The sequence below is a fragment of the Balearica regulorum genome, chromosome 2 (assembly GCF_011004875.1).
Source record: "Balearica regulorum gibbericeps isolate bBalReg1 chromosome 2, bBalReg1.pri, whole genome shotgun sequence".
NCBI classification, from domain to species: domain Eukaryota; kingdom Metazoa; phylum Chordata; class Aves; order Gruiformes; family Gruidae; genus Balearica; species Balearica regulorum.
This window is the reverse complement of record NC_046185.1, coordinates 128437853-128452955: the sequence shown is the minus strand read 5'-3', so window position 1 is coordinate 128452955 and position 15103 is coordinate 128437853. Positions and strand designations below refer to the sequence as shown.

Genomic DNA, 15103 nt, shown 5'->3' with positions numbered 1-15103 from the left:
AAAGCATTTTGTGGACCATATCCTCTTCCATCCGTAACAGTAGACTAGATCCTTGATGAGTCATGCTCGTAATTTCCATGTGGCAGCTACAGCCAACTACTTCCACGAAAAAGAACAAACAAACAAAAAAAATGCAATAGAACTTTATATAATAATATTTAATGCAATTAGGCAGCTGGAAGAAAGGAGGAAAGCTGCATCTTAGGATTAGCCAAGTTACCTATGTCATAAGTGTACGTTCAGCAGGTCACTAATTTCACAGCTTTCTCCCCAGAGATACAGTGTTTAGCCCTATAATGTGAAGTTGTTTAATGGTTTAATGTGGGACATGGGGAGATGAAAAAAGAGTGGTTCCTCTTCAAACTCTGATCATGACAGCACTAGGTAACTCCTAGGCATGACACAGGCATGTAATTGTTACCTGAAAGAAGAGCTGGTTGATAAGCAGTTATTTTAGGAATGTGTGTGAATAGAAGCTCTATTAATTTATCAGTATGTAAACCATGATCCCCGCACATATAAACCAGTAGAGTTTCAGTTACTTTTACTTGTTATCTCTTTACCAAGTTATCTCCGAAGTGCTTTGCAACATTGACTGATTCTGCTTCTCTTCCCTTTGCTGACTCCCTCCAACCCCTGCATTTCTCTCCCAGTGTGGGGGGGGGAAGGATGTTTTTAGGAATACAGAAGTTTAATCCAGCAATTCTGGGTGAGGATGAATTTCACACAGCCCAAGCAGCAAATCTGCACATTATGGTAGAAAACAGTCTGAACCATTGTGGTTAGCACTACAGAAGGATTATTCAAGCATTATTAGCTACAGCTTAGATGCTCACGCTGTCGAGCTCAAACCGCAGTGACTTGTTACATAGGAATACTTCATCAACAGGACAAGCAATCGTCTTTTTCTTTGACCTGATAGTATGTATAAAATCTACTGATAAAAATTGAAAACATGGAAGAGTTTAAGTCTAAGGAAATGGTTAGAACTGATTGATGACTTGAACTATGTCAAACTTTCATTATGAAACCCAAAACCACATGAAATGTCCTGTTTCCAGTTTCATTGTTAACTCAGAACTCTGCCCAGGTTCTGCTACACTTTTTCTAACGTTCAAAACCTTTTAAGTAAAACTGTGCATCTAATTATGGCCAAACTTGACAGGAGTCAATATTCATTGTACATAAAATGCATGCAAAATGTGTGGTTTTGGTGTAAAACAAATTGAAAGTCGGTGGTTTTGGCCGAATTCGCTTTTTCTTCTAGGGCTCCTTCCAATCTCAAACTCAGATGATTCCACAATAACAAAGACTAAATGAAAGAGTTTTTCACAGTTCTTTTCAGGAACAATTAGCTCTTAATATTTACAGTTCTTTTAAGGAACAAAGTACCTGTTAATATTCAGGCCTAACATAAAAAAGGCTTAGCATATGCAGTGTCACCCAAGATAAAGGTCATTTATAGATGTGTCAGAGTATGCTTAGTTTAAATGCAAACAACATAAGGCAAAACCAAGTCACTTCAAAATATTATTCCAAGTACCCTGTAAATGTTCAAAATACTTGTCCTGATTTAGAAAAACTGCAAAAAAAAGGGGAGAAACTAACAAAGAGGTATTCAAATATTTAATATATTTAATTTGCTAAAACAACTACATTTCTAGATTTCCTGCTAAGTGGCTACAGTGGAAACAAACTGAGATGGAGAGCAGCAGTTGGGAACCCACTACAATACAGTATTTTTAGGGCAAAATGAAGTTAATATTCATAATAGTTCATTTGTACTCATGCAAGCACTAGAAGGAAATGCCTGAACAAGTGTGTAAAATTAGTTCCTGCATTAATACAAAAATTTTTGGGAAAAGTTTGTATTTTATATTGACATAAGAATAGCTGAGTAAGAAGAAACTGAGGCATGCGCATGAAGTTTTCTAGCAGAGCTTCAGCTGTGATAGAAGAAATAACATTTGAAATAATTATTTTCACGGTGTCCATGTTCATTTCCTTAGGATGTCTTTAAATAATTTGTTTCTGGCAGGTTATACTACAAACTCCTTCGTGTATTGTATTCTTTTCTTCAGAAATGATGGTAAGATGCTCATGAGAAATTTTGAAATATCCTGCATTTTTCTTTAGAGGTATACAGATGGAAAATCTCTGTGCCACATCTGAAAATGTGCCGCTTCAAAGGTGGGTGGAGCCAGGTGAAGAAATGCTCCAAATTACTGCAGTTGTAGAAAAGTAATGTCCAAATCAACTCTACACCCATGTCTGTGAAAAACAGGACACCTTCAAATACAAGAATCCCTCAATACACTGCCATGAATGAACTACACAAAACCCCCGTGATCTCACATCCAAGCCCATGCTTAAAGCTCTGATATTTTTTTTGTGTGTGTGTGTGCATGTGTAAAGAGAGAGAAAACATCTTTAGCTCTTCTTTTACTTAATACCATTGGTTGTTGCTGTGGGCATACCGCAAAGGGTTATTATCTTTTTCGCTTGATTTAGGTCTGCGAAATTCTTTCCGTGACCAAAAGAAACATTATGCCCAGTCCATACTGAACTTTTTAATAAAAAGCAGTAATCTGCTTCATTGTCAAATGACTGAAAGAAATTTAATTAATGCCTTTGGAGGGAACGCCTATATAAGTATCACAATCACAAGAATGTGCGTATATGCATAGATGAATACATATGCACAGCCACAGTCTACCCTGTTGCTTTAATGTCATAACACTATAGGCCATGAGCAGCTGAAGGCAAAAGTGAACTCCTACAATTGTGCTGACACAATTTTAAGGTTAAATGACATTGTGTAATTTATTAGAAGATTAAATGCTGGCTTCATCACAGGACAACTTAGCCCTAGAAAACGAAGGCAGTATAGAAATGCTAGCAGACAAACAAATTAAAAATACTAAGTTAGAAACAGGGGCAAATGAGTTTATGCCACACCTACAAAACCAAAGAGAAACAAAAAAAAGCCCAAACCCAAAAAGCAAAAAACACAAAGATGCATGAAAAGCAGTATGCTATGTTAGATGTTTATCTATACATAAGAGACAGGTGTCACAAAAACAAAACAAAAAAATCATGAAGCTAAAGAGAAACTTTAACTCACCAGTTTCCATCTGTTATATCTGAATTCATGCATAATTGATTATCCATGACTGGTAAGTTCTTTTTTTTCACTAGCCTAACACAGTTTTCTAAACATTATGTGTTAAATCACCACCAAAGTAAAGGGTGTTTGAGAAACCGTAAGGGCAGAATAAAAATTTTTTAATGAAAAATAACATGTCAGTTAATAATAGAGCTGACCTATGTTTAAGAGAGAAATTTTAATCATGTGCATATTAAATATTAATAACCTATTCTGTTATTGTTATAATAAGGTTAAGTAAGCTTCTCCATGCTTAAGGAAAGAGAAAAAGTAGGAATATGTAATAGTGAAAAAAAGCGCTGAGAAGCAGAGACATAAGGAAAATGTGTCAACAATAAACAAGAGGAAATGAGAAAGAAGGAAAAGATGAAGGTGGAAACTAATCTCTATGTGTCATTATGACTGCCAGAGTACTGGCAAAGAAGCAGCATCCTTTTATTTCAATTTTAATCATTTCTGAATTTTAATACCCTGCTCCTTTTGTAATTCTCCTGGCATTCCCTATATGCATCCATCCCAGCCAAAACACCAGTGTAAATTAAATGGCACACAACCACACCACTGATGTAGTTCTCCCAGTAGAACCAATTGAGTGACCAAAAAGCAGAGAAGGTATGACTACTTTGTGTCCCTGTAGACCACTGGCCAATTAAGTGACTTAATGTTCTTCAATTCCTTTAATTTTGAAAAGAAGGGCAGTGGTTAGGTAACCCAGCAATATAGAGCCATTAAAAAAAAATAAAGCAAGCCAGTAGTAATACAATAATCAGTGACCATCAGGGCCTGGAAAAATGAGTTTGCTCTCACTGGCACTAAGGAGCATCACATGATTATTTAATTACAGCTCTAATTTTTGTCTCGTGGATGGCAACATATCAACAATTAATAGGGCAAATAGAGGAGACTGCATTTTTAAAGAGACAGAACCTATATGAAATACTGCTTGAAAACGCAATTTATCAGACAGTATAATGCTTCTCAAGGCATATCTGTCATCATGTCACATGTATAAAAAAATTTTACTGGTTCAGTTTTCTTGCGTGGTATCTATAAAATTCTTCTGGAATGCTCAGAAAATAATAACTACACCTATGAGTATCCTAACTGTCATTTTAAGTGGCAATGCAGAAATCAGTTTCTCATAGGACATGCAGTCTAAAAAAAGAAAGTAGTGGAATCACAAGTTTCAAATATTAAAAGTTATTATAAAATTATTACATGCTTTATCTTAAAAAGATTATAACAAATTTTTTCAGGCCAAAAGGATCATAGTATTCAGCGAGTCGAGTAACAAATAAAAGAAAGAAAAAGAAAGTCAATAAAATATAGTCAGTGGGACAGAGACTGATTTTGATTGATTGATTTTACTGTGAGATTTTCTTACAAAGCATACCGAAACTAAGGGCTCAACACCAATACTGTGCGGTTCCTGCACAGCACTGCTAGTTAAGAAGCAAAAAACAAAACCCGAAAGAGGACATGCATATGATTGATTGAAAAGCTCTGCTCTAAAATGGTTGGATGCGGTTCCCATTGTGCCTCGTCCTGCAATGACTTCAGTGCAAAACACGGGGAACTGTGGGAAGCTCGGTACGTGGAAGAGCACTTTTCACAAACTGCACAATTACAAGAATCTGCAAATGTATAAAAAAAACCCCTCTCATTTTATGCACCTGATCTTCCTTGCAAACGTACTCACTTTTCCACAGCAATGTGTGGACTGAGTTACGAATCCCACGAATTTACATTATCCACAATGTACTTCAGACAGTATTCGATATCTGACATGGGAAAGGCAAGCTCCAAATTTCCTCTAAACATTAAGCTGTACATGTGAAAAACGTACCAAACTACTCTTAGATTTGTTTTTTTTTTTAATCTTACTTCTGAATATACAATTTAAACATGCTTTTTCTTTTGGTATTCTAAAATCTATTCTTTAAGCAAGCAAAGAAACGCTGCGTTTGGACTCTTGCACAAAAAACCCAACCCTGCTAAACAACAATTTAAGTACTATTGCAAAAAGAAGTGTAACTACAGAAGAAATACTATTATTTCAATAAATGCCCCCTTCCTCCTGAAAATTGTGTAAAATTAAGTTGTTTTCATTGAAGACATGAACATTCTGGATTGGAGATCTTAATCTATAATCTTAAAAAGAAAGCTGGCAAGCAAGAGCTTGTATGTAAAAGTATATATCATTTTTTTTATGCACTGGTTACTATACAGATAACATGTCTCACAAAGACTGTAATTAAATGTCTAGTGCAGAAGTAACACTAAAAAGCATACAGTATTATTATATTACAATGAATCCTTAGAAGCTAAAACTGACATTTTTTTAAGTTTTAAGATGCCTTTAATTATTCTTGAGACTTCTTACATTTATCAAGGAAGCCCACCTATGATGAAAAGCGTTAATGATTTAAAATCTTTCTAATAGGGCTCTCCACAAAAATATTAATTTAATCTGTGATTATAAACATTTCAAAAGTCACTCTGCAATTTCTCTCCACTTCATTTTTTGCCTTTGGTCCTTCTGTGAGTTTGCATGCACGCACACTCTCTCGCTTGGTCTCTCCCCTCCTCTCTTTCTGTCTCTTATTTAATGTATTAGAATTGGGAATACAGGGTGTGTGTGATATTTAGAATTTTTATCCTGTTCATTGCAAATGTTTTTAATTGCCTGGCTGTTGCAAACAGACATATATTCTAAGTGCAGTTACTGAAAAGGCAATACCTTTTTCGTACCTTTGCATGTGGGTTTGAGTTCAGAGCAGCAATTCTTTGCACTTGTGCTGTACCATGTTTTCCAGTCTAGGACTGATTTACAAATATAAAGAATTAATGAATCCTTCAGTGTTCTATGAAACATATATATTACTGATTTTACAGCTGGGTAAATAAACTGGGGGCATATTAAGGCCACATTTATAAAGGGATTGCGTGCTGCAGCTTCCTCCTCTTTCATATGAAGTTGCAAGTGCTGAGCATTTTCACAATCAGGCTTAGGGCATTAAGGATTGCAAATGTGGCATGGTCAGTTATTCACCCAAGATCACACATTTTTGTCATGGCTGAAACCAGAACCGGGATTCTAGACACCCAAAAAGATTACGAGACAATCTTCCAGGTATGTATGATCCGAATGCATCACCACTTCTAGTGAGCAGCAAGTGGAACGACACACAGATGATTGCTGCTGGCCAAATAAATCCTGTCAGAGCAGGATCCTGGGAAGATGAGATGCACTCGAGGTTTAAAGCACCTCCCTCATCTCCTCAGGTCATATCATGTCATAATGTGCCAAGGGAAAGAGATAGAGCAGATAGACGCTGGGAGTTATGCAAGGCCAACACAGCTGATAGACGTGGCCCATCCTGATGTTCTGCACCCAGGTGCAGTTGGGGTGACTGAGGTCCACCTGCAGGCGAGCAGACTCTTCTGCCTATCTAGCCTGAAGTTCACAACAGCAAAGCACAAGGTGGTGAGAGCTAACTCTTCTGAACCTACAGCTGTGCAGACGTGTTTCCAACGATGCTTTACAGCAGCTCAAAGAGAGGAGCTGGCCTATGCTCCGGTGAAAGGAAGCCGTTCTACGGCCTAGCCTAATCCCTGCATACACAAATGCACACAGTCTCGTGGGAAAATTGAGATCGCTTCATATTGGTATTCTAAATAAACAGCTAAAAAGTGACCTTGGCGTACACACTAAGCGTGACCGTCAGCCGTCTGAACACCTAACACTGATCCCCTACAAGAACTGTAAAAACAAAGGTCTACCAATCTCTGCAGTTACACACCAGTGTGCATGGGAAGAAAGTCAGGCCCAGCAAGTTTAAAAGGAGATATTTACAATCCAGACGCTGCCTGAGGTATGTTACTATGCTCTACTATTACTCTACTATTACTATGCCATTCCTACTACACTGCGCCAGATTACACAGATTAAGGGTAGATTACAGCTGGTACAGGGCAGGAGGACCAGATCAGAGTATATGAACAAGATCAGTACTGGCAAGTCTCTTTAAAATTAATCTCTATCAAGATTTATACCTACTGAGAGCAATCCAGTGCAGAAACCATTACAAAGTCGACATTTGCAAAGCAACAAAACGGATATCAATTAGGTAATGAAGCGTTGGTGATAACTGTGGTAAACTTAGATGCCTCAGGATGGCAAATGTTCAAAAACAGCTACATTTTTGAAGGGAACATTATAGTGCATCCTTTTTGAAGTAACAGTTACAAGTTGTGGTCAGGGCTGTTGAGAGTTCATGATACTGCTCACATGGGAATTGACATACAAGTTAACTTAATGTTAAATGTAATAATTTCAGAATCTGAGGAAAAAATGGACCTCTTAGGTAGAGGTTATTAATGGAATCTTCTGAAGGAGAATTTAGGGAAGCTTTCCGCAAACTGTGGGTTATTCTGACGGTGGTTATCTTCAGCTCAAATGCCAGCTACTTGGACACGTTAGTCCCAGATCAAAAGTAGTATCAATAGGGTTTTCTGACACGGACTTTATAAAGTTGTAAAATTTCAGTATAACAAGCAATAAGAACTGTAAATTACTCTTTAACCATCAAACTGTTTTACTTTTTTTTTTTTTTTTTTTAGAATCAGTAGCAACTTTGTGACAACTAAAGTTTAAAAAAATGCACTTGATTGCATAGTGACAGATTTGCAGAACATTTTTCATCACACACACATATGTGCTTTCAGTTATTAATAAAATGCTTCTGCCCTTAATCTGCCGTTGCCTGAATATACAATTTCAGTGACTTGGATAGACAAATACCGTTAAGGAATTCTGTTTTCCCTGGTTGAGGTGCAATTCAAATACATCAAGTAAAACTGAATACTATATCTTTAAAACTGGCTTCTGCATGCCACAGAAAGCAATACCGAATCACTTTTCTATTAAGTTCCTCTTGGAGTGGAATGCTAACAAAACTTTCTTTTCTTCCTCTCTCCCCCCCCCCCCCCCCCCCTTCCTTTTTTCCTCATTTTAAACAAGGAAGAGCCAGCTGCCCTGGATAACACCACAGGTAGATATTAAAATGGAGACAGCCATTATTTAGTGGCGACAGGAATATAAATACATGCACTAACCTATAAACTGGTGTTTACTTCAGGAAAGTAAGTCATATTTTTCCTCTGATTGCCGTGCTGTCAGTTTAATGCAGCGTAAATAAACAGTAGGTGCATGATAGCTTTAAGTAGAAAGTGCTCATTCCACAAGAGGAGCAGATTACTGAAGCCTGATGCCTATAATGGCAAAAGCAGAACTTCCATTTTACCTGAAAATATAGCCTCCTGTGCTAAGAGACTTGTGGCTTTTCTATTAAATTAATTTGTCAGAATTCTATGAAAAATATGACATACTCAAAGAACTTTACCAAAACCATTCATTTTTGCAGCCCTCAACTTGAACCATTTGAAAAAACAAAAGCCAATCAGTCCTCTGTAATTTCATCATCCCATTGCTCTAAATGAAAGCTTTATATAATCAGAAAATAAAATGATATATAGAATTGCCTATACTTTTGAGTTATTTTGTTCTTATAAATATATTCCCTGACTGAAAGTAAAAAAATTCCCCTTTGGAAAAAGCAATGATTTCTGAGAAGATTGTATATACACTCTACATCTATTAACATAAATTATAAGAAAGTAAAATGTTCCAGATGTGTTTAAACTGTTGTAGAAGGAAAGTTTGTGGCTTCACTGGATATATCTTAAATATATCTAGAGAGAGCAATGGCAGTTATGTACAAGAAGGCAATAAAATGCTTCAGTAGTATCTATGTTAAAATAGCGTAGTTCCTAGATATATGACTAAAACATTTCAGAAGTCTTACTTCCTCCAGTTTTAATTCAGAAATCTACTTTTAATGTATCTCTCTGTATATCACAAGCTATTTTATTAATAAAATAATCTCCTTGATTTTTTAATTTTTTTTCACATACAGCTGGAAACCTTAAGAAGGACTTCAAATTTTCCTGATGATGCTTAGATTAAAAAAGAGGTGACAATAAAAAGGTGATAATACTTCCAAAAATTGAGTAGTTGATACAATTAAAAGATTTGGGATTTTTTTTCCAAGAACACCAGACTTCAGCTGATCATCTTCGAAATGGCAGTCACGCACATTTAAACCCCTCTCTACCCCAAATCCGAAACGTAGGATGAGTTAGTGCTTATCCAGGACTCTCCTACTCTAAAGGGGTTTCTGTGCCGAAGGGGTGGATGTGTCCGCGTTCCCGGCAGGACTGAACGTGGCGTTGCCCGTGGGATGCTGGCAGGGCTGCAGGCAGGGCTGCAGGCAGGGCTGGCGCTGGGAAGCACAGCAAGAGAGGGCAGGTGCTCATCAGCTGACCCCGCTGGGCCTACGCTGCAAACCAAAAAGGTGCCCTGCTCCCGTACGAGCTCGGGCTATCGTGGCAGACCCTCTCCGCTTCTCGTTCTGCCAAAGCAGCACGTCCCGTTGGCGAGTTACAGATCGACCCTGTCTGCTTTGCAAGTGCTTGCTCGGGAGTGCGCAGCAGCAGCAGGTTAGGATTCACGTGTATCACGAAAATAACAGGAGAGGAGAAACTGCGAGAGTTACTTTCCTATTTAAAGTATTAAGAACAAAGGATACAAAAAGGAAACGGCCAGTTTTTCAAAATGCACACACAAAAAGCATTCCATTTAAATGTTTTTTGTTCCAGTAAACTCTTTTGCATACAAAGGACTTATTTATTACATATTTGAACTTGTGGGAAAAAGGGAAGGAATGCACTGATTCCTGAAATAACTCCACAGTCTTTTTGGAGACTTCACTCTTCTGTACTCTTGTTCTGCTCAGAACAGTTTTATTCCAGGGACGGAGGAATTCCTTGGAGTCAGTTGTTTCTTTTCCACTAGCTGTTTGTATTCAAGAGTGGGCATACATAGCATACTAGCCCATGATTTTAATTTCTCTTCTATTGCCTTATTATGTGTGTGTGCTATCTGTTTAGACGCATGCTTATATGTGAACACGTTACATTCTCTGCCTGCTCGTTTTGTTACCTACTCTACGTTATTGCACATTTCTGCGCAAACCATTGCTTCGACTTGAAAAGCAAGGTGATACCAATAACAATCTCAAATAGAAAATGAAATAGAAAATGAGCGTATGTATAAATGTATTAAAGAGCATATAGGAATACGGGACTGAAAAGAGCACTCTAAAATTCTACAAACAGTGCTGCAGAGTAATTAGAAGATACAAATTGCAGAGAACATCCTACATTCATGTCTTTACACTCTACGCTTACTGTTTCGAGTTGTTTTTGAATAGTGCGCCTGATTTGACACATTTCTATCTGGTGATTGTGTTAAATGCTTGAAGAGATAGTGAAATATCCAAGCATTCCTTGTGCTAACTACAGCTGAAATTTTACACTTATTGTAACCTTTTCTAACAATGTGAGAAAAACAGAGTAAATATATTAAATTTGTTTCACAACAGATGCTTAGGTTGTTAATATTTAAGATGCCTATTCATGCTATTCCTGTCTGCACATTTGTCAAAAATGTAAGCTTGAATGCTAATGTTTGCCAGCAGACTACAGCAGACAAATATACGAATGCACTGTACCAAAATCATATAAAGTCGAAATAAAGGACTGCTGCTAACTCCCACCCAAGTAGCATGGACCAGAATGAAAGGGCACGACCAGATCATACGCCCTTGGAGTCTCTGCATCTCAATTTGTGAATTATTTTCACAGAAGCGCTGCGCTCAGTTGCACTGACTAAAACCAGCGGAGAGCTTTCGTCAGTTTAAACTCATTTCAGCTTAGGAGCTGGTGCAAAGTATTTCATCAAACTTGCATTTTAGCGAAGTTTCTCTCGCAGTCAGAGAAGCCTGGAGACTGGCAGAGGGAAACTCCGGACCGGGCAGGTGCCTGTCAGGAGCGCTCCCCCGGGCACCGAGCGGAGACGGCGACAAAAGAACGACGGTTCGAGCAAAACCTCGGGTGGCGGGTTTGGAGACGGAGCGGAAAAATCAAAAATAAAATCCTGGAGCACAGAGGCGAGTTCCTGGCACGGCTCCCCGTGACAGCGGCAGCGCCGGGATGGGGGGGACGGACGGACGGACAGACGGACGTGCCACCCACCGCCACGGGCTCGCCCTCGGCGGGGCGATTCGCCGCCGCTCCGCCGCCCGCGCAACCCCCGCGCCCCGCGGAAGCGCCACCCCACGACCCCCAGCCCCCCCCCCCCCTCTCCGCGCGCGCCCCCCACGCCCGCTCTGACCCGCCGCTTCGCCCCGCGCCCCCCGCCGTCGGGGGTGCCGCCGCCCCGGGAGGCGCGCGGGGCCGGGGAAGAAGTTTGCCAAACTTTTAGGTTTTTTGGTTTTGTGGGGTTTTTTTTCCGTCTGCTCCCCCCGTCCCCGCCCCACTCCCCCCCGTGTCGGTGGCGGGTGAGGCGGCGGCGGGCAAGGGAGCGGAGCGGGGCCGGCGGCCGCCAGCGTCGCGGCGGCAGGTGTGCGCCCATGCCGGCCGGGAGGCTCCGGCAGCGGCAGCGCCAAGCGGAGCCCCCCGCCCCGTGTCTCTTCCCGCCCGCCCTCCCGGGTCGGCACCGCCGGCCTTGGTAAACCACCACGGCGGGTACCCCCGGCACGGCCCCGTCCGTCCCCGTCCCCCCCCGCCCCGTCCCCCAGGAGCGACGCCGAAGGAGCGGGACCGACTCACTCATGGGAGCGCGGCGGGCGAGGCCGGCGACACCTCCGGCTTCCGAGGCGCCGGCGAAGTTAATTGCACTGAAGTTCAAGTTGTCTTTTCACCCATCAGGAGTGGGCGTTTAAAGGAAGGAGAGCGAGGAGGAGGAGGGGGAGGGGGAGGGGGGAGAGTCGCTCTCGCTCTCGCTCGCTCTCGCTCACACACACACACACACACACGCATGCACGCACACACACGCGCGCGCACACACACACACACACACACACCCGCCTGCTCGGCTCCGTTCCCGAGCTGCCTCAGCAAGGAGGAGCCCGGACAGAAAACACCAGGGCAGCAAGGTACCGGCGTGGGGCAGCCCTGCCTCTGTCTGTGTATGTGTGTGCGTGTATATGTGTGTGTGTGTGTGTGCACGCGTGTGCCTGCGCCCCCCCCCCCCCCCCCCCCGCTGCCTCGTACGGCCCCTTCGGGCGGGGAGGTGCGCGCTGCTCCCGGGGAGGGGGCGGCGGTGCCGTCGGGGCAGCGCGGCGGCGGGAGGCTGGTTGCGGCCGCGGGGAGCTCCGCGCCCTGCGCCCCCGCCCGCTCCGCGCCTGCTGTCTCCCGCCTGCGCGGCGGTGGGGGGCTGCGGGGGTGGGGGGACACCGAGCGGCGGCTGCGTGTGTGTGTGTGTGTGTGTGTGTGTGTATGTGCCCGGCGTCTCCTCCTCTCAGCCCGATCCCGGCCCCGCGTGGTGGTGGCGCTGACTTGGTGGAAGTGCCGGGGATTTGTGTGTGTGCGTGTGTGTGTGTGTGTCCATCCCTGCCGCCCCCCCGCTGTGCGAGAGGGGCCAAAACCCTCCTCCGCCCCCGCATTGCATTCCCCAGGCACCGCGTCCCCCGGCCCCCTCCCCACTCCCCCGCTTTTCCCCTTCCCTCCATCCTTCCCCCGTTCCTTTATTTCCGCACCTGCCCCCGCACCCCGTGCCCGCCCCCCGCCGCTACTCCCTGCGCCCCGGCGGCGGCCCTTTCCGGGCAGGCAGCGCCCCACGGCCACCAGCGATTTAAGGCAGCTGAGGCAGCAGCTCCGCAGCCGCCCTGGCGGCCTCCGTGGGACGGGGATGCCCGGGGTGAGGGCAGGCATCTCCCGGGGGTCGCTGCCCGCCCGCCCGCCGCCTGGCAGCCCCGCTGCCCCGTCGGGGCCGGGTCCCGCCGCGCATCACCCCCGGTTCTCTCGCCTGGTGTTTCACCTGGCGCCATGTGCTCCTCAGTAACGCTGTTTGAGAATTGCCTTATTCGTGTAACTTCTCCTTGGGGAGGGACTTGTGCTCTCTTCTTTTGTTTTTAAGACCTTCTCTTCTTTCTCGTCTTCGCTGATGCAGGATTTGGAAGTGGAGTTCCTGGAGAGCGAACCTGGCAATGAGTGCAGGTTTCCCTGAAAGCTGAGGCTGTTTCTTATTCCCTAGGAGACCGAGAAGAGAGGGGACCCTGGATGTCAGCCCAATCTCCCTTTTTTGTTTGACTTTGAGGCCGATTTCCTCTTTGAGCTCTGGGAATTGACAGGTACAATTCCTGTAAGCACTTTTGCATGTTTCAGAAACAAGACCAAGACCATGAAGTTGATATGTCAATGCTTTTCCTAGTTAACCAGAGGTACGCCCTTCTATTAATTGCTATTAGAAAGTGCAACCTTGTAGCACAGTTATTGAATAATCATTAATCCGTGGAGGATACGCAAGCCCAAAGGTTAGTAATAGGAATAACAATGAATAATATTGACCTTGCCGGTGGGGAGAGTGTTTTTGTCATAGTTATTAAAAGGCACTCCTGTGTATACTGTGTACAGTGGTGTAAATTTGGACTCGATATGTTGAGTACCAAATTACTGCAGCAACACCAGAAATTAATTTACCCCATTGTCTCCATGTTATCAGGACTTTTTCTCCCTTTAAAATGTATCATCTACTACTCTCTCATTTTAAACAGAAATGCTAAGTCTTTAATCAATTCTGACATTTCCACTAGAAAATAACATCTAGCTCTCTTACACAGATAAAAATTTATTTGCCTGCAGCTGAGTTGTTGTAGTGCTTTGGACCTATTCATTTCTCAGAGAGAACTTAGCTTTTTATGGTCTTTAGGTACCACGGGGTAATAAACAAAAAGTTAGTACAAAGGGGGCATTCTCACTTCTACAAGTCCAACTATCCGCTCCCTCGCGCTGCCTCCTCTCACAGCTACTCTGACTGAGCGGCTGACTAACCGGCAGCCTGCTATTGTCAAAGACCCATCTCCTTTATTTGTATCACACTCTTCTGACTGGCCGGTCAGTAAGTCCTAATAATAATAATAATTATCAAGTTACTCATTCTTATAAATTTCAGCTCAGCTATTTGGGTTAGTCGCGTTATCCCCACTTTAGAGGCAGGGAAACTGAAACAGGAAAATTAACACATTTGCCTGAGGCCACACATGGATTTAAGAGTAGATCCAGGATTGGAAGTGAATTTGGACCAAGCTCCCTCTTAAAGATCCTCAAGTGCACTGTGGAAAATGCTTCTTTAAAAAAAGAAATGTAACATAAACCTTATTTTTCATCAATGTTGTATATTAGTCAAAATAGTCAAAATACACCTTTTTTTCAGCTCACATTTCCTTTTCTATTATATTTCTATTATATTTCTATTATATTTTCTAAATACAAGATTTATCCAGCTCTTGAAAAATTGTGGTGATACCTTTCAACTACATAGGGCAGTTTACTTCGGAAGCAAGAAACGTTTAATATGAGATTGTGAGCAGTAATGGGAACAGAATTGCTTGTTATTAGGTTACTGTAAACAATATGCAGTGGATGTTACGGTCTAGTTACAGGCCAACAAAATATAATGAGAAGTCCAGCATTAGTATAGATAAGGTGCTATTGCTTACCTAGGGTACGTCGGTTTTCACCATAATGCTCCTTCAGTGCTTTCAGTATCAAAATACTTAGCATGGGTCTAAACATTGAAAGACATGCAGGACAACCATATACTGTGTTTGAGAGTTATGATTTATATCATTAAGCAGTGAGTTTTACCAAGTTGTGTCATTCATGAAGCCAGAAGTTTATTGCCTGCCCTTTAGCTGTGGCATGTCATCAAAGCTGTATTATGGTATGACTGAGCGCAGATGGCATGCCTAAAAAGCAGGTGTACAATATAACTTTCCTATTACTGACACGTCGATATCTCCTTTTCCTCAA

At 42.4% G+C, this 15103-nt stretch overlaps 1 protein-coding gene across 2 annotated transcripts in view; it reads right to left on the bottom strand.

Moving 5' to 3' along the window:
* The window catches only part of SATB1 (SATB homeobox 1), a 93701-nt gene extending 81700 nt beyond the window's left edge, over positions 1–12001 (bottom strand). For both annotated transcript variants that reach the window (XM_075745852.1, XM_075745855.1), the window contains exon 1: positions 11900–12001. The gene's annotated coding sequence lies outside the window, so the exon portion shown is untranslated. The remainder of the gene's footprint in view (positions 1–11899) is intronic.
* Between the last annotated feature and the right edge of the window lie 3102 nt (positions 12002–15103).